The following is a 21,035-nucleotide window of genomic DNA, read 5'->3' as shown; positions in this document are numbered from 1 at the left end:
CGAGGAAAGACTGGCCGAGTTGTGGTTATTCATGTTGGAGAAGAGGCACTTAAGGGGGATATGATAACTATATATAAATATATACAATAACCTCTCTGATGCTTTATTTATCAGCTGAGAGGACACCCATTCCGATTAGAAGAAAGGAGGTTCCATCGAAATATTCAGAAGGGTTTTCTTTTTACAGTGAGAGCTGTGAAGAGGTGGAATTCTCTTCCTGAATCAGTCATACTAGCTATAGATAGCTTTAAGAAGACATTGGATGTCTTTTTAGCACATTATGGAATACAGGGTTAGAAAAGAAAGCTCATAGTACAAGTTGAGCCAGGGACTGGTCCAATTGCCATCTTGTCAGGAAGGAGTTGAAATTGGAGAGGTTTCAACTGTTTGTTTTGTCTTCCTCTGGATCAACTAGTAGTTAGGCAGGTTATACATAGACTTAAATGTTGGAACTTGATGGATGAGTGTCTTTTTTCAACCAAATTTACTATGTTACTATGTTTGCAAGTCGTGCATAATAATCTCTGTATACAGCATTCTTGACGAGTCAGAAACATACAATTCATAGGGAAGGAGAGAGGGCTTGCATACAGAGTTCACTGTCACGACCGGCACCCAATACCAGAACAAGTGCCAAGTACCCTGGTCTCGGCTCATCTTCACCAGTAGTGTGACCACCTTTGGGCTTCAGGAGGAGCCCTCAGCTTACTTGGGTGGCATCTTTTGGGCCGAAGATCACAGTACAATAGGATTAGGCAGAAGGATGGTCAGACAGGCTGGGTCGAGGCAGGCGGATATCAGAATCGTCAGGCAGGCAAGGGTCAAAACTGGGTAGTCAATCAAGGGGTTAAGCAGGAGAGTTGTCGTAGGCAGGCAAAGGTCAGGATACAGATTGTCAGATAGTCAGAAAGCAGGCTGGTTCAGTGTTCCTACTAAAGAACATTTTTAATTTCAGCTGCAAAAATGTAACATATGATTATTTCCCTTTATATCGATACTGAGTATTAAAAATGTCTTCCTACTCTTAGGACCATTGCAGGAGAGAGAGAGAGAGTTGATAAGGAGCTTTAAACAAATGTTATAATAAAGCAATGGTTCATCTAAAGATAGATAATCATTCAAAATGGAGATGCATGCTATCAGTATCCCGTTAAAAGCTGCAAATGACTTTGAAAAGAAAGCTAACATGCATATGCAAAATATTATGCATATGTTAAATTCAATCTTTCCTTTTCACTGAGCAATTAACATTACGATACAAAGTCCTTTCATTTTTTTCTTCATTATTCCAGTTCACCTAATTCTGCACAGTAACTGGGGCATGATTCCTGGGAAGGCCAGCATCTGTGTAGCAAATTGTAAAAAACATCTAGCAGTTGTGACCTAAATTCATGAAATAATATGCAAAGATTTAGACGATGCTTAATTCTAAGAGCAGCTTGAGAACCTTTCATTTTCTAATGGTGAACAAACACACAGAATCATGACAGCTATAACTATCTGAAGTGGAAGAACATGCATTTTACCTATTTAAAATCCAAGGGAATAATACGATATATAAATTGGAAAGCATATTTTCCAGGAACTTGCATAGACAGAGCTAAAAAAGTGGGTAAATACCATAGAAATGGCTACCAACAGATAATGAAAGGTTGGGTGATCAAGAATTCAGCGTGTGTGATAAGAAATCAAAGATGGGAAAATTGTGTTAGGAATGACTTACTTGAAATTTTCAAATAAATACTTTGTTGAGAATAAAAGCAGTTTGTCATATAAAAGTATTCATATTATTTGCTACATTAAGAAAACAGAAACAATGAAGTGCCAGAAAAGATATCAAATTGTTTCCCAATTTATAGTATGTGGGAAATGCCCCAAAATGTGCATATCACCATTCTTGGCGAGTGTCATGACTGCACCACCTGCAGAACGATTCCAATTAATTATAGTGACAAATGATTTGTAGCACTATAATGCCAGGAAAAATATGTGCCAAGGCACCACTAGAATTGCTGATAAAATATTTTATGTAAACTCTCATACTCTTCTTCATTTTCTATGAACTTATGAACTTGCCTGTGTATGTAGGAGGTGAGAGTCAGGTATAGCGTGTCTAAGAAGTTGAACCAGTATGGAAGAAAAATATGAATGTAATCTACTGGAGTTTTTACAACACCAATTAAAGCAATATATATATACAGTATATATATATATATATATATATATATATATATATATATATATATATATATATATATATATATATATATATATATATATATATCCTCTTTCTCCAGGAATCATGTTTGTATAATTTGTAAACTATGCTGGTTATCATAGGTTAAATTAGACACATGAAGGGTAAGGGCAATGTGTATGTAATATAATGTGAACCTTGACCTATAGGGGTCACACCTGTATACTTAACGCTGATGTCACTTCCTGATGACTCCTTTTTAAGTCACCTGACCTTGCACACCTGTAAACCATGTGTAACCTTTGGCTTGATAAAGGGCACGATGCATGCCCGAAACGTAGCCTGATGTTTTATATCTAATACACGTTTTCTAATCAAGTGAGTGCTGCCTTACCTGTGTGTTTTTTTTGTATGAGGAGGAGGAGAGATCCGGCAATCCCCCTGAAGGCTGTGCACCACGAATTTTCTTTCCCTAATTGGAGAGTGCTGATACTGTGAGTTACTATATATATATATATATATATATATATATATATATATATATATATATATATATATATATATATATATATATACAATCCAAAAAATCCAGCGCACACCGTTCACAAGTACAATATAGACCCAGGTGCTACCTACTGTGGCTGTAGTATCCAATAATCCAAAAAAGAAGAGGTGCACACTGGGATTTGAAAAACAGTTAAAACTTCAGCTTTATTATAAGTTACATTAAAAAGGAACTGGTCGACGTTTCGGTCTCTGTCTAAGACCTTTTTCAAGACCCCGGTCTTGAAAAAGGTCTTAGACAGAGACCGAAACGTCGACCAGTTCCTTTTTAATGTAACTTATAATAAAGCTGAAGTTTTAACTGTTTTTCAAATCCCAGTGTGCACCTCTTCTTTTTGGATTATTATATATATATATATATATATATATATATATATATATATATATATATATATATATATATATATATATATATATTTATATATATATATATATACATAATATCATAATTACCAGATCTTTGTAAATAAGCTGAGACTGGTCAATTTAATAAAATACTGATGGGAAAAGAGCCACATAAACTAAATGAATAAACATTCTCCCAAAATGAATCTAGCAACTGATACTGTATATGCCACAATAACAAAATTAGCCATTCTATAGTCAGAATTGATCTTTTGAATGTGGAATGTCTGCAGAAAAATACCCCTGTATTGAAAATATTTTATACAGGTAGACATTGTTGCAATGTCTTACGCCATAACCAGAAAAAAATAGCTAGAAAACGCATTTTAAATATTTACAGTCCCAATACTACTTACACAAGCTAGTCAAGTCACTAAATAGAAACACATCAATGACTTCCATTTTTTTTTCTATCACCGCACATCCTTCCCACATACAGTCTTTGACCTTTGTCAGTTACCCAAAGCAAAGAAGTTTATTTGATGCTAAAATACAATCTAAACGCCTAAACTATGACTGTGACCTTCAATTTATATGAGATAAGAAAAAACATGATCAATGCTATGGAAGAAGAGCAGAGTGCAGATGGAAGCAAAGCTTGCTATCTTTACTGCAACATGGTAAAAATACTAACAAGCTGTCAAACAAAGGCCAGATTGTGATTTTTAGTAGTCAAATACGTTTATAGGTAATCATTTTAGCATAAAAAGGGTTTCTCAATGTCAGACATTACCAGTTTTTTTCACCATTGTTTTATATTTATCTTTCTATACAAGTATACAATACATTATCCAGAAAACCATTATCCATAAAACTCTTTATTACAGGAAGGTAGTCTTCAATGGACTCCATTTTAATCAAATAATTCAGATTCTTAAAAATGAATTCCTTTTTCTCTGTAATAATAAATCAGTACCTTGTGCTTAATCCTGACTAAAATATAAATAATCCTTATTGGAGACAAAACAATCCTATGTTGAAATGTTAATTTATTAGATTTAGGGTATGGAGATCCAGATTATGGAAAGATCCCTTATCCAGAAAACCCCTAGGCCCGAACATTCTGGATAACAGGTCCCATACCTGTATAAAGAGATATATCTATATCTATACTGTACAATTTTGATTGTCACAGTGCTCAATAAAGTCACAGTCCTCAATAAAGCAAGAACCAAGAAGACTTGGTGTTTCTTATTATTCAACATAGTACTTAATGCCAATTAAAATTTCATCTTCGAATATAAGCACATTTTATGTGTGATAATTTAAATGATATGTCTATAATTATTTTTAATTAATAATAGCGATACTTCCCAAGTGAAACTCTTCACAATCCCTGTTTCACGCCCTTAACATTCATTTCAAGGTTTAATGCATGCCCAGTAAAATGGATGTGGTGTTTCAGTCTATTAAAGCAAATTTAAAATGTCCAACTCTCACCCCCTACTTAGATTATTCTATGTAAAATACTGTAAATCCATACACACCCACATAATGCAGTTGTCAGGCATTTCTTTTGAGGCACAGAATTCAGTTTACATATCTCTCCTTGTCAGAAAACGAAAATGTATGTGACCACGTTATCTGGAACCTTGTTCAGCGTAAGTACCTGCGGATGCACAGGTAAACCCTGTGGGTTCTGGTGTTCACCCACGCCCTTTTGGGGCACCAGGCTTTCTGCTGCTGAAGCCGACAAGGAGGTGCGTAAAAAGTCCGTAAGAGAGGTACCAGCAAGGATTTAGACAAGACGTAGTCGAAGTCAGGCGAAAAGTTCAAGACAGGTGGCAGGAATCGTAGTCAAGGGTCGGACAGAAGTCAAACCAGGAATTCAAAGTCACAATAAACACTTTGGCAGGAACAGCAGAACTGGAACCAGCTTGGGCATTGTAAAAATGGTGGACTGGCCTTTTGAGGGCGATTTGGCACCAAGGATTCAAATCTGGCACCCAAGGATGATGTCATGACACCCAGCGTCAACACACCAGTGCCACCATGCCCAGTATCCATAGCAGGAGAATGGACACCAGAATCAATGGGATCCTATTGTGCGCAACCCGGTAGTTAGCGCCTGCACACTAGGAGTTGAGAAGAGACACGACGGGAGGTAAGGGAATGGAGAGATCTCCTTGCACATCTTACAGTACCCCCCTTCAGAAGTACCCTCTGGGGGCTCCCAAAATTTATCTGGAAACTTCTTGTGAAAATTCTTGACCAACTGAGGAGCATGAGTATCAGCCGCTCTCACCCAAGATCTCTCTCTGGTCCAAAACTGCTCCAGTGAACCAAATACTGAACACTGCCTCTCGACTTCCTGGAATCCAAAATTTCTTGAACCTCAAACTCTTGATGATCATCGAGGATAATGGGAGTAAGAGGCAGTTGAACTTATTCCTGACAAAAGGCTTGTTCAAGGAAAAGTGAAAAGAATTGAAAATGTTCACAGTAGAGGGAAGATCCAATCAGACAGAGACAGGGTTCAAAACTTCTTTAATCTTGAAGGGACCAACATCCTGGGGATCAAACGTAGGAGAAGGTAAAGGAAGCTTCTCCGTGTTTAGTGGAAAGCCAAACAAAATCTCTGATCTGGTAGGGAGGACTAGCACGACGGTGTTTGTCGTCCGCAATCTTCTGAGAAGACGAAGCTTTAAGTAAAGATTGATGGGCTTTGGACCAAATGATCTTGAAATCACGGACGCATCTGCCACAGGAATCTCAGTCTTGAAAACCTCAGGCGAAATGGCAGAAGGATTTTAGCCAAAGACACTGAAGAATGGGGAAAATCCCAGCGAGTCATGCTGTAAGTTATTATGAGCATGGAAGAAGATCAACCCAATCATCTTGATTTTGAGAGATAAAGCATCGTAAACACTGTTCCAATATCTGATTGGTCCTCTCAGTCTGACCACTACTTTGAGGGCGATAAGCCGAGAAAAAATTCAATTTGATCCCAAAATGTTTAGAGAAAGCATGCCAAAATATGGATAAAAACTGTAACCCTTGATCCGAGACGACGGAACCTCCTTAATGAAAACTTGAGCAAAGCCAGCAGCAGAGGGAAGTTTCCTTAGAGGGATAAAATGAGCTATCTTAGAGAATCTGTCAACGACTCCCAAAATAGTAGTCATATCTAAAGACTTTGGTAAATCCACGATAAAATCCATGGCAAGATCGAGCCAGTGTTGAGCGGGTACGGTTAAGGGTTGGAGAAGGCCACAACGCAAGGAACGAGGAGTCTTCTGTTGTGCACACACATTGCAGGCAGAGACAAACAGTTTCACAACTTTAAGCATAGATGGCCACCAGCAATATGATAGGCTCTTTAGCCCCCTCAAACAAATGCCGCCACTCTTCCAGTGCGAGTTTAACAGCCAAGAGTTCACGGTCGCCTACATCATTATTTCTTTCCGCTGGTGAAAGTTTGTGAGAAAAAAAAAACAGGGATGAAGGTTTCCTTGGAATTCAGTTCATTGAGACAGCACGGCACCAACTTCTTCCTCGGAAGCATTGACCTTCAGAATATACGGCCTGGCAGGATCTGAATGATGAAGAATAGGAGCTAAACGAAAAAGTTTCTTGAGTGTAGTGAACGCCTCCTGTCCAGGAAGTCCTAAAGGGCTTCTTCATGAGAGCCGTAATGGGTGCCACGGTCTGGGAAAAGTTATTTATGAATTTACGATAAAAATTAGCAAGTCCTTGGAAGCGCTGAATGTCTTTCAGACCCGTAGGAGTTGGCCAGTGTCGGACGGCTGCGACCTTCGCAGGATCCATCTCGAACCCAGAGGGAGAAATTATGTAACCCAAAAAAGAAATTGTGGTCTTATGAAATTCGCATTTCTCAAGTTTGGAATAAAGACAGTTCTCCCTTAACTTGAGCAAAACTTGTTTTACTTGGAGAAGATGAACAGACATTGAGGAGGAGTAAACGAAGATATCGTCCAAATAGACAATAACACAAGACTGCAGAAAATCATGAAGGACATTATTGAAAGGGCATGACCAAGTATTCATAATGGCCATCCCGGGTGTTGAAGGCCGTCTTCCACTATTCCCCCTGATGAATACGAATGAGGTTGTACGCACCTCATAAGTTCAGCTTGGTGATGAATTTGGCTCCCCTTACTCCAAATAACTCTGGTATCAAGGGCAAGGGGTAGCGGTTCTTTATTGTAATCTTATTTAAGGCTCTGTAATCAATGCATGGTCTAAGAGTGCTATCCTTCTTTTGGATGAAAAAGAAACCAGTCCCGGCAGGAGATGTAGATTTCCTGATGAAGTCTTTGGACAGATTCTCCAGAACAAATTCTTTCATGGCTTGGGTCTCCGGCACGTCTTACAATGTATTAATATACATTTAGTTGAATGAATATACATTAAAGTGTTTACTTTAGAAACCTTAACATAGTGATTTTGCTTGCGATAATACAATGATTTTAACCTGAAAAGGGATGACTAAATCTGGTGATCCTGTGGCATATTAACCTGAAAAATTAGTTGTGGGCACTTGTTTAGTTTGTTGTGTGATAGGTGCAAAATGTGAATTATTCAGTATGATTTATCACCCTTAACATTTGCTTACAGGCAGCACAAAGATACATCTTAAGCCTATGTCTAGCCATGCAAAGAAAATAGCTCAGCATGACAATTTTAATATCCCTTTATTAAATATTTTGTGCTATTTTTTTCCCTATTGCTTGTCACTTTAAATGAAAATTAATTTGAAAGTTAACTCGGATATTATGTTCTTTATAATTTGATGTGACACATTCTTGTTAGCATTTTTCTTTCGGTAGCCGGAGCTTTTCATACAGATTTACCCAGTGTGTCCCTCTTTGGCCACTTAAAATGCTGGGATGTCATATTACCTCTTAGGGAATAGTCTACTATATATTCCAGAAAACTATAGGAAAAACTGCTCTTCACAGCAACAACATAAAGATAGAATTCAATTATGCAGAAATAGATAAGTCGTTGTTACAATTACAATGACAGTCTGTGTGAAATCCAAAATAAATTGGGGATGTAATTTGCAGCATAAAAGAACTGTAGACATTGTCATGCCGTTCCAATGCTTTAAAAATGTCCCTGCAAAAACAGCTAGGAGTGCTACAACTGGCACTATACAAGAAATTAATGATTAATTGTCAGGCAGTTTAGGTAACATTTAGCCAAGAAAATAGCTTTGTTTTAAGGCCAAATCTGCATTGTGCTGTGGGACAGATCCTATTGTTCAGATGGTATTAGAGATGATAACTGGCATTATAATATGAATGTACTGCCAAAATAGAGTGCAGAGTATTCTCTCATTTAAGTCATCTTCTTTGCAGAATAAAAACCTCCTGAGCATCATTTATTATCCACAACATACCAATCTGTGTCCATTTATTTGAACTAATGGCTTAGCAGGCTCTTTGAATTTTAGCTATATTTATTTAATTCCAGTATAAATCTAAAAGAGATTGAGTTCTTTTACTATATAATTCTGGCCCCAGTAAAGAGAATATATGTGTAAAGAAACAAATAAAATAAATGGTTAGAACAAGAACAGCCACTTTTTTTTTCTACTAGTGATGGGCAAAACGGCCGCGAAAATTTGCCGGTGTCAAAAAGAAATGTCGCTGGCGTCCGAAAAAATGGACGCCGGCATCAAAAACAAGATGCCAGCGCCGTTTCACGAATTTTTCGCTGTTTACCGAATTTCGTGGGAAATTCGCAAATTTTTCGGCGAAGCAAAGCGGCGCAAATTCGCCCATAACTACGTGCAACTTCTGGTGGATGTTAAGATTTGTAGCCTTATGACGGTTGAACATAACAATGCTACTGTGTCAAGAATGTATTTAATTAGTGTAATCATTTTAAAATTAAGTAGTTTAAGATCAGTGGGTTTTTGAAAAATATTTTATTGCTAGCTTTTTACCCCTTAAATAAACAACCTTGAATATTGCTAGCTTCAACAAAAAGCCTCAAGGCCAGCAGTCACAGTGACTGCAACTTCATGCAGAGCTCAAAATTCTATGATGGCAAACTGTGGCATTAGCATTATTAGCCCCTTGGGGTCTGAAATGTGTTTAGATCCTTTCTATAGAGACATTTCTGAGCACTAAAAACTCTCTGTGAAGGAGAATGATTATTGATCAGTCGATCATCATTAACTAACTTATACACCACGACTAAAATGGCTAGCATGAGAATGAGAATGATCCCTTGACATAGACACAATGAAGTCATTTTTCTTGTGTGAGAAATAAAATTGATTCAGCAAAACGTAATAATTCACTGACCTCTTTTTAGAGTCAGTATTTCCTAGAGACCTCAGGATACTGAGGGCTTTTTTTAAAGTGCCTTTAAAATTGTAGTCGGGATGCACAGGCAGAGCAAAAGTGTTCTTTAAAGGGATTCTGTCATGATTTTTATGGCTTAATTTTTTATTTCTAAATAGTGATGGGTGAATTTATTCACCAGGCATGGATTCACAGGCAATGTCCGCATTTTGCCTGCAAATTGTTTTGCGAAACTGCTGCAAAAATTTGCTGCTTCAAAAAAGTCTCTCGTGTAAAAATTGTGGGATGACAAAATAATCTTGACAGCCAATAACTTTAATGCATTTGGACACAAAAAGTTGCACATGTAAAAATTATCGCTCATGTAAATATTGTTGCATGTCGAAATTATAACGACGCCCATTGACTTCAATGCTTTTCGCAAGTTTTTTGCCATTTTCGCAAATTTTTCGGTGAAGCTAATTCGCCCATCGCTATTTCTAAATTACACTGTTTACATTGCAAATAGTTTGCTGTACTATTTAATAATTTATAGAATGACCAATTCTAAACATCACTTTAATTAGTCCTCATTATTTTTTTTTTTTTATATAGTTTTTGAATTATTTGTCTTCTTTTTCTGACTTTTCCCAGCTTTCAAATTGTGGTCACTGACCCCATCTAAAACAAATTCTCTGTACAGCTGCACATGTATTGTTACTCCTTTTTATTACTCATGTTTCTATTCAGGCCCTCTCCTAGTCATAAATCCAGTAAGCCTAGCGTTCTAGCAGGATCAAATGAAGAAGGTAAGCCTTTATTTTATTCCAGTGATGCACTGTCAGGGCCCAAAGGCTCCACTTAGGATTTGCACACAAAGGATGAAGCAGCACCGTTCACGGTATCCAAGGGGTTAAGAAGTAGCGAAGTTAATCCAGGCAGAAAGGTTCTTAGTCAATATAACAGGGCAAGGTAAAGATCAGGAATCGAGGTTAGAAATAGTAATAACGCACCCAGGAACACAATAAGTTGAACTCATATTAGGGCAAGGTCTGCAAGGCTCTGGTGTCTTTTAAAGGCAGATTTTCACAAAGGAGCATGCTGATGTTTTGCGTTTTGACGTGCAGGCATCAGGACGCATTGGCGTCATGACGCTGCGCACGTTATGATGCATTGTCATGTGTTGCCTGGGCACCGCCATCTTGCCTGCGGCGCTGAAGCAGGAAGGAGTGCCGATGGGCACTAGCACAAATAAAATTGTCCTTAGTAGATATTAACAACAGGGAATTATGGACTGTAATTAGTGATGCAAAGTTATTCATTAAACACGGAGCCACATTAACCAAAAGTAGGACCATTCATTTTAAATTGTTGTGGAAATTACAACTTGTTTCCGAAACAAAATTAGAGCATTAATCATCTAATTTATTAGCCAATAAAATGTGTCATAATGAAAATTTCAATTTGATTTGGGTGCGACTTACAGTATGGCAAACAAGAATTATGAAGCCATAATACCATACCTTACTGTACACTGAAGTCAGGAAGGAAAGTACTCTGAGTTCCTAGAATGGAGGTTCTTTGGTGCATGACAGTATTCTGAATGTAATTGGTGCAAGTACTCTAAGCAAAAGATTACACAATATTGTGTCCTATATCTCTCTATCACTTGCACCCTTGCTAATGCTATGCGCTATGTTCAGTATGATAATCTTTTTGGACATTATAGACTTCGGAATGTTTGGGGGGACAGTGAGCTGAGAGTCATTTAACAATTCCCTGGACACTGTATTTATTTGGAAAGGGCAGGTCCATGTGCTTTAATACAAAAGCAATCATGGTGGTAAAGGGTGCAAAATGTAAAAACATCGGCGCTTGAGCCTGTTTTTTTTTTAACTTTGGACCTTTTTTGTAAATGAGCCTTTCTGCGTTTTGTGTACATTACCAATTATTCAAGTTTTTACCTACACAGTACCACAAAGAAGCTTCAGTTTTACAAATCCCCTAATAGTGAGGTGTAAAAATCACAACGACATCTACTTAAAACTGTAAAACCGCACAATAGTTTTGGATAGCATCAGGACACTTGAGAATGTATTCATGTAATTTATCTATTGATTCATCAAGGTTCTATATATATTTAAATATCAGTTATGTGGTCATACCCACTGATTAGAAATTATGAAGTTTCCTTTACTATTGCTATAGCAGAGATTATCAGATGCTTAGAACTTGTTGCTTTCACATCACTGTAAGGTGTGTATTATTAGGTTATGTTGGTTTTTTCACACAATGAAGAAAGTAATAAAACCTAAACACTGAAATGGTTGATAATGTCTTTACCCCATTTGAATATTGTAATTGGCATAAATGCACACCGAGGGAGTAACAGAAAATTGGTGCCTTAGGCTTGTTTGTTGTGCTCAGAAGACCATTGTATTGAATTGTTGTTTTTCCCACTGAGCGTCTTTTCATGTGAAAAGAACATCCAGAAATGTCTGGAGAACTGACTATAATTATTTTGATCTTTGGCTTTATATGTGAATCTGGCTGTGAACTTTTATTTGCAAAAAGATATTATTCTCTGGTTTAATTCTCATGGAAACTGTAGGAATTAACTACTAAGCAAAAAAAAAATGTTAATTATTTTTTAAGAATTTAAGACATTATGCAAGCATTACATGCATGTTAGTTATACAGTATACACTATTTTTATATACTTCTTCATAACTATCTGAGGAAAATAGCATTAGAAATGAATGAACTAGATCTGGGCCAGCATTCAGGTGATTAACTACATATGCCAGAGGGCTGTCTGTCTTTGGATGCTTCAAGGTGCAGTTGTGTAAAACCATAGAGTAAGTTTGCTGTCCCTGCCCCAGGGATAACTCTATTTGCTTTAATATATAATTGATAAAGAAGAGGCATCAGCTTGGCTGCATCATTTTCCTTCTAAACGTATTGGCCAAATGAGTTGCAGTGTTCATGCATGTTTATTTGTGACCTCCCAATGCCTTATAAAAATGTCTTCATGTCTTAATGTACAATAGCAGTAGCTAATCCATCCAGAAAAATAACACTAAAGATTTAGATTTGTTCCAGCTAATGACAAAGGCATTTTCTGAGTCTTGCTGCCCTTCTCTTGTACTTTCAAAACATCTAAAAGAAAATAAATGTTTAATAACAGATCAACAAGTAAAATGCTAGTCTTGCAAGTCATAAAGATATCAATCATCTTTGGCAAATCAGCCATTTATGAACCTGCTCATACACAACAGACACAATGCTAAATAGATTAATTAGACACAAAGACCCCCTAGCCTCCTTTTTGTTTTTGTAACATAATACTGCAATAATGTAGCACTCACAGGACATGTGGAAAAGTTCAGAATATTCTTTATTACAGCTTAATTGATGTTTCAGCCACAAGTTCAGGGCTTTCTCTTCTTGAGAGAATATTATATTTCCTGTGTTAATGACAAGGGTTAAGCAGTGCAGCATTAATGTTACACTATGGGGAGACTTGCGCAACATCTCTCTGACAGTCCCATGCACAACCTAAATCAGTAAGTGATTTGTCCATGACTGTGTGAGGTGCCCACTAATTTGACTTTACTAATACAAGAGGTCCTCTGCACTCAACCCATTTTCCATATATTGAAAGGAGAAGGAAAGGTAAACAACAAATAAAGTTACTTACAAGAAACGTGACTCTATTTGTCTTTCCCTTCATCTGTATTCAAAGATAGAAGTAAAAAATTTTGCTAAGTGCATGTAATACAGAAGACATCCCTCTCGCTAACAAAATCGTCTCTATCAGGGCTCGCACATGCCGAGAAGAAATTCTGCAAGCTCTGCGTATGCGCAACAAGATCGTACAAGGATCTTGTGGCTTCCCTGTGAAGCGATGGCGTTGGGGTCATGTGATGCATCCGTTTGTCATCGCTGACATCTCTGCATTCCTGTTTCCTCATTGCTTGGTAACAAAGGGAAGTTTTGAACTGGAGGAGCAGAGCTCAAGTAAATCAAGTCAGCATTTGGGTCTGTCTGACTGAGGTCTGTAGTAATACATTATACTGTAAATAATGGAAAAGATGCAATTTAAAAACATGCCTTTATTTTAACTAGATACTACGTCCTGTATTTTTTTTTCAACATCAGCCACATCACCGGGTTACGAAGGAGGCGCATGCGCAGTAGCAAGGAAGTTAGTGTTAGTAAGTTAGTGTAGGACTGGCCAGGGATGACTTTGACGTTGTTGGCCAGCTTAAATATATGGCAATATATGGACAAAAAATCTGTTCAAAGGGGAGGGCATTTTTGGTAGCTTAAGGCACAAAATGTCTCAATGTCTTAAATATATTGACAATGGGTTGAGTGCAGAGGACTCTTGTATTTGCCCACTTTGTGGTCACAGTATCATTGCACCCCCATTTAAAAATTATTGGTGAGCACAACTTTTCCTTGTTTGTCATAATTGAACTTGACATTTACAGAATCATGGCAAAAGATGTATATTTTTTCTTTAGTAACTCATGTTTTGTTGGTTTTTAAAAGTTATGCAAAGAAAGAGGATTTGTCAAAAACAGAAACAAAGTAGTAAGAAGTAGTGATGGGTGAATTTCTCCCATTTCTCTTTGCTGAACAATCTGGACATTTCCCACGAAATTTGCGAAAGGGAGAAAAATTAGAAAATTTTTTGAAACTCGAAATTTGACACCCGCGTCAATTTTGACACCGGCCTCAAATTTGGCGCCGGTGTTAAAGTTAATGGGCGTCCGAATAATGTTGCGATTTTGACGCAAGCAACTTTTCGGACGTGCATCCAAAATTTTTTGATGCTGCCAAATTTTTGCCACCAAATTTTCACTGGAATTTTGCGAATTTATTTGCCATCGCCAAAACGTGCAAATTTGCTGCAAATTCGTGCCAGGTGAGTTTATTCACCCATCATTAGTGAGAAGAAAGATAGAAAAAAGAAAACACAATGCGGAATAAGAGCTAAGTGTAATAGTATTTTAAATATATTATTAAAATATTATAAGTTACCAAGGAGTTCTATGACCATAAAAAAGCGACAAAGTGCTGAGTGGCTATAAAGGTCACAGAACTCCAAGGTGACATGTGATATCCTCATAATTTACAACAGGGGATGCGTTATTCTTTATAAAACGCCAGTTTCAGTAATTTGGCAGATCATGTGCTTGTGCATGCACAAGGGTGTTTTTGCGCATTTGCACGCCCAGTCGGCACCACGACCGGCCAGGTTGGCCAGCTCTGTCATTAAATCAAGAAAATCAATTTTAAGGACACTTGTTAAATTCCAAGAATTAGAGGGGTATGTAGTCCCTTGTCACCTCATTTGTCAGAGGGTTGTTCTATAAAATACAGTTAGAATTACAATATAACTGATTTTCATTTGAGTTTATCATATGTGCCAGTCTTTTTCATTATAAAAATTAGCTACTATATTCTTTTTCAATCAATTTTAAACACATAGAAATGTTTGACATATGTATTTAACATTCAATGTGTATTGTATATTTGTGCTGAACACAAAGCTTTGATGCTTTCCATATTATTGAGATATTACTGTCACCATAGCAAATAAGAAAAACCCAACATTTTGCTTCTTTTTTTAAGAATTTGAAAACTCTAAAACTTCTCAAAACTGACATTTTTTTGAACTGAATGAAAGATGTCAAAGAATCACATGATGAGCCCTTGGATACACCCACAAATGACATGTCAAAGATCTAGAAGCTTCTACTATTTACTGTACATGAGACCTAAGAAAAACACAAGATAAATCAATTGCAAACTGATGCATCTGCCTTCATTATACCAAACTGTATTTTGTGGTAATCTGTTTCTTTAACACATATGAGCACACGGCATCCCATCTTTGGTTGTTTGCATTTTTTAGATTTTTGAGTTACAGTATGTTATCTTGTTATTATGTATTTTGGGGTATTAATGATGAAAATCATAGTCAGGGGTATTTTTTTCTTCTTTGGTTCCTCCAGTGAACTGTGTTGAAGAGTGACTTTCCTGACTAGTGAGATATATTTAAATGTTTTGCTCTACATCCTTGTAATTAGTGGACACCGCCATACTGATTACAGTATTGTTATAAACAACAAACATTAGAGCTCTGTTTATTTATAAACATCTCTGATGGGGAGTTACAAAGTCCCAGCTGTTGCTATGCAAGTGAGAAGAGGGGACTACTAAATTCCAATTGTATATATAAGGACTTAGCAGGTATGTGGCTTAAGATATGTAATTGGTAAGTTTGGTGCAAACAGTAACCTCTAAAAATGAAGTGTTAAAAAGCAATACAACCATAATGCAGTGTTGCTCTGCACTGGTAAAATGTATCTATTTGCTTTAGGAACACTACAATTGTTTATATAAATAAGCTGATGTGTAGCAATGGGGGCAGCCATTCAAAGGAGAAAAGGCTCAGGTTACACAGCAGATAGCAGATAAGCTCTATAGAGCATAAATGGTGTTATCTGTTATCCACTATTTAACCTATGCCATATAGCCTTTTTTCAATTCCCTCCCATAGCTACACAAGCAGCTTGTTTATATGAACTACAGTAGTGTTTCTGAAGCAAACAGGTCAGTTTTACCAGTTCAAGGCATGTACATGATATTTTCATTACTTTAAAATACTTTAATTTTTTGGTGTTACCATTCTTGTAACTAGGGAAAATGGTACCGTAAAGCTCAAAAATGCATGTGTTTTACATTCTACTAAAATTCTTTTTTTCTGTTTTCCAGCAACATAACAATGATGGGAAAAAAAAGACAAAAAAAATTCCTTACTTTATTTTTGCTTTCCAGCCTTATTGGAAACCACTTGCTTGCCTTCTGCCTTACAAAGTGTCTGTACACTTCAGGAGCACAAACATCTTAATGCTCTATTTCACGTTCAAGTATCAAATAGGTCCAGTTCACTAGAAACAGAAACCACATTTTATTAAATCTTGCCCATTTTTTAGCATATTAAGACATTTATCATTTATTGCTTTAAAATGCAGAATGTAATGAAGTGTAATACAGTTTAGGTCAAGATTCATGGCCTCTACTTATAAAGCATCCTCAGCTACATAGTTTAGGCACAACCTTAGGAAATATGGGCTGAGCATTGTCATTTTATTCTAGATTATTCTAGATGCATTACCACACATGTGTATATGAAATAATACTCCCCAACAGTCCTGCCTGCAAGTTCTGCAGAGTAATTTTAACTGACAAAATGTTTGAATGTTTAAAGGTTACTAGCTGCTAAAGGCGGAATAATTCTGCTCTACTAATCTAACTCTGCTTTGGGTCTGCCTCATTACATTGAACATTTTATAAAAACATTTCATTTTCTACAAAAACTGTTGCAAAAAAAAAAATTATTTCTGTCAAATCCAGGCAATATCTGTATCTAATAAGCAATGGGAAAGGATTTCATAGAAGACAGAGGCTAACGTAAGAGTTTGGTCAATATAAGACCATGGGGAAGGTTTCCTTGTGTGGTGAGCTCTGCCCCAGCTATTTTGCTGTTCATCTACTGATGGCAGGGACAGAGATATAAATCATTGATGGCAACAACCCTTTGCATAAATCACTGATTGTCTTCTAGGTGGCATTATTATTTTTGACCATTTTTCTTTTACAGGTTTTCTCTACTGTGGCTATGTTATTATTCCCTTCTAAAGAAAAATAGCATACAAAAGTATTTTGATGATCCAAAGAAAATAATTTGCATGTCCCTTGTCCAGAGCTTCTGTTTTTTTTTTTTTAAGAATCAAAATGATCTGAATCTGACACACAAAATAACACACATTTTGTTGTAACAGTGCTTTCAGTGCTCCTCATTAGTTGCCATTTGTAATCAATTAGCTGCTTTTCACCAAAGCATTTATAAAATGAAACAAAAAAGCTAACAGAGGCCGGTGTGTACAGAAAGACACAACAAGAGCATCTGTTTCCCCATTATTAGAACACACCACTGCACTTCCTGGGAAGTATGGGTTTATGCTTCTGGCCCAATCTGTCATCTTGTTTGCAATGAAATCTTTTGTTTACCAAAAAAATGCATGAACACAAGATACTAACAAGCTCAGAAAATGTAATGAAAGCCACACAATTGGCATAGAGGAAAGACTGCTTTCTTTAGCGGATGATTTTTACAACTGCCTTTGTATCAGCACATCAAAACATTCAGAAGGCAAAGTAATGAATAAAGGTTAAGCCTTATGCAGAATGCACTGTCTAAACAATATGCTGATGTTTCTCAAATATCTGCAATAAATAATAATGTAAGCAGAACAATTTAATTTAAAGAAAAGGGGAGTACACAGTAGCTCAAACATGTATTTTTACTCAGTTGCTTCTGGGATTGTGTCACATTCTTTCAATTTGCAATGCAAAACTATTCATCTCTTCATCTATTAATTTAGAGTTTTGTTGCTTGAAATATTTAAATGAAATATGTGTGTATAGTGATGAGTTGACTGTGGTGTGTTTGCGCCTTACTCCTCATGTTAGTCTATCTTCAACACAATTGCACAGCTGGTACTAGGGATTCTTCTTGACTACCTTGTTGCACTTAACTGAAGTGCTTGTAGAGAGTCCTCTATTATCATGTAGACACAAGTCTTTAATCTCCAGGCTTAACTTCTACAGTATTACACCTTAAGGACACCCTAACATAGACTGTACACTTTACAGGCAAGTGTCTTCTGTCTTGTTCTTATTTTACTAGTTATGCGGTTATCATTGTATGCAAAGTGCATACTTTACAATAGACTGATTCTAATACTGAGTAGCCCCACTATTTGTCATTTATAACTGGTTGCTTTTAGGACATTATATGTAAGCTGGACAGTGAGGTTGTGATTAATATTGAATTGTATTCAGTACCCCATATGTTTGCTTTGTAAACTATGATCTGTTGGTTTTGGTGATACGGTCTGTACATGAATGGAGAAAAACATATATATTTTAATTGGGCTACAGTCCCATGGGCACCGAAAGCATTGACAAAATCAAAGGCAATTTATCTATGTTTGGTGATGACACAAAGCTATGATAGTATAGAGCAGTGACGTCCAACTTCTGTAGTTCAGAGGACTGGAAATTTGGTGGAGGGCCTATAATGGAAGCCAGTTTTGGCCACTCCCCTATTTTTAAACCACACCCACTTTAAATCCATACCCATGTAATCACAAAAACTTTTAAGACCACATCCACATTAATGGTGGTAGCACATTGAAAATCAAATGGTTCTTGCTCACTGCAGGGATATCACTCATCACTCATATGTGAAAAAGTTTATTAATATTAAGAAATACCGTCAAGACATAATCTCAGTACTACTGATACGTTTTAAAGCAGTCACAACAGCCAGACTTTAATGAGGAGCCACGGACCTGATGTGGCCTGCAGGCTGCCAGTTGGACAGCACTAGTATAGAGCAAGAGTGTGTCATACTTGTAGGGGATCTTGACAACTGGTAATATGGACTGCCAAATGGCAGATAACATTGAGTTTGATAGATATAAAGTAAAAGACCCCCTTATGTAATAAATTGCACTAAGATTGCCCAAAAGTAACCCATAGCAACCAATAAGACGTTTGCTTTTAAACAGGCAACCAGTAAATGCTACCTGCTAATTGATTTCTATAAACAAATTCACTTTTCACTGTATGTGACAAAGATGTATACTTTTCTTTGGAGAACTGTATTTTTGTTAAATATGCTTAAAATGGTTAACCTGCCATCTGTATTTTATCTCATATACCACATTTATACTATCCTTTATGTGATACACAATTATTTTTCAGCAGCTCAGTTCAATCTTCTATTATAAACCTTTCTAGAGTTCATTTTCTTCCCGTCTACATAGTCAGTTGTCTTACAAAGAAAAACTTCAATAGCAACTCTCACTAAAGGGAGAAAGGGAAAAATGGAAAGATAACAGTTCTGCCTTTCTGTCAGATAAGAATAAGTCATGTCAAAACAGTTTTGCCTGGAAAATCCTGATAGTGCATGGTTAATAATTCTTGAGGTAACCTGACTGTTTAAATTTGCCAAGGACATAAAACATACAGACAAGGTCAAATACAAGGACATAAACACCACACATTAAAGTGCACCTAACCTAACAAATATACTGTTTCAGAAAGGATGTGTAAAATGTGTTTCCTGGCTGTTCTTGTTTAACTGTAAAAACAAAAATCTGGATAAACAATTTACTCTACAAATTAACAATAAAATGTCATATTTTAATATTTTCTTCTAAGACAAATATTCTGTTCTTTTTGTGCTTCTAGAATTTCTTTTGATACCTTCTTGAATAAATATGTAAGAATGAAACATCTATAAATATATATGCATTGCACTTAGAGCTGGTGCATCCAACACCTATTCCGAATTACACAAAAGTACAAATCTACTGATCCCTGGAAACTCTGGAGCCTTTGCCACCTTCAATATGGCAGTAATTAAAAGGTTCCCTCTGCAAGCTGCATCAACAGGTGCAGCAGAATTGCACCTGAAGAATCATGCATAGATGCAGGTGCTGGAAATGATGCCATCCCGCCAAAATTCAATCCAATTCAAGTCAAAATGCAAGTGTAATTGCTCTTATTTTGCCATGTGCCTAATTTAAATATTGCTCTGGAGGATGTCTGTGAAGCTTCTCATTCCAGTTCATGGTATATCTATAGTAATAAGTCTATGTTTGACATGCCCTGTGGCAGATGGAAGGCATCACCCAACAGCAAAGGGACTCAAGAAGGTGTAGAGAGCATTCCTACATATTCTGTCACTTGTGTATCATTATATAAACATAATAATAAATTTCTAAAATTGTTGTTTTGGCTAATTTGAGCTTTATCTTCAAGTTAGGCCTGTCAGAGGTATTTGTCAACACATTATTTTCTATGTGGATAGTGGGGTACTAATAGTTAGTCAAATCAGTGCAAAAAAAAGACACAAGTAAAAAAAAAAAAAGTTGACTTTTTATTGTAAAACTGGTCTTGATAAGATATAAGCCTGCATGTTTCTCACTTAACCACACCTAAATAAATTTGAATGTGCAGCCTAATGGGACATGTAAGGAAATTAAACATGGTTAATTGAGAATTGAGAGCACAGAACATCAGGTTTTAACTTTTTTTAATTAAATGAATTTATACAGTAGAAAAAAACCTGGTGTCAAATCACCATCATATTTGCATATAAAAAATACCTAGTTCATACAATGAAGTTCAGAATATGTATATTATGTTATATTGATGTATATATTAATATACAAATAGTCTATTTATACATATACATATAGAGAATCTGAATAAATATGTATTTCAATAAATACCAAAACCTTTTTACTGGGTAGTTCCTCATAACAAAACTCCTTTGATACTGGTTTTCTGATTAAAAAATATGGCAGTTTTTTCAAATATATTTTTATAAATTTGGAATATTGCAAACGGCTTACAGCAGGGGTGCACTGATCTACTTTTAGTAATGTTTTTTTGTATACAAATTTTAACTTTAAAGGACTACACTGAGAAAAACCAATCAGGGGCCATTTTATCATTGT

General features: G+C 36.4%; 1 protein-coding gene across 5 annotated transcripts in view; it reads right to left on the bottom strand.

Moving 5' to 3' along the window:
- LOC108711107 (synaptotagmin-1) overlaps positions 1 to 21,035 on the bottom strand; it is a 308,629-nt gene that overhangs the window by 246,734 nt on the left and 40,860 nt on the right. For 3 of the 5 annotated variants that reach the window (XM_041586373.1, XM_041586368.1, XM_041586370.1), the window contains exon 2: positions 16,258 to 16,388. The exons of the other annotated variants lie outside the window; for them this stretch is intronic. The gene's annotated coding sequence lies outside the window, so the exon portion shown is untranslated. The remainder of the gene's footprint in view (positions 1 to 16,257; positions 16,389 to 21,035) is intronic. 5 annotated transcript variants of the gene reach the window in all.

The sequence above is a fragment of the Xenopus laevis genome, chromosome 3L, assembly GCF_017654675.1.
Source record: "Xenopus laevis strain J_2021 chromosome 3L, Xenopus_laevis_v10.1, whole genome shotgun sequence".
NCBI lineage: Eukaryota > Metazoa > Chordata > Amphibia > Anura > Pipidae > Xenopus > Xenopus laevis.
The sequence above is the reverse complement of the archived record's forward strand: the minus strand, read 5'-3'. Positions and strand labels throughout refer to the sequence as shown.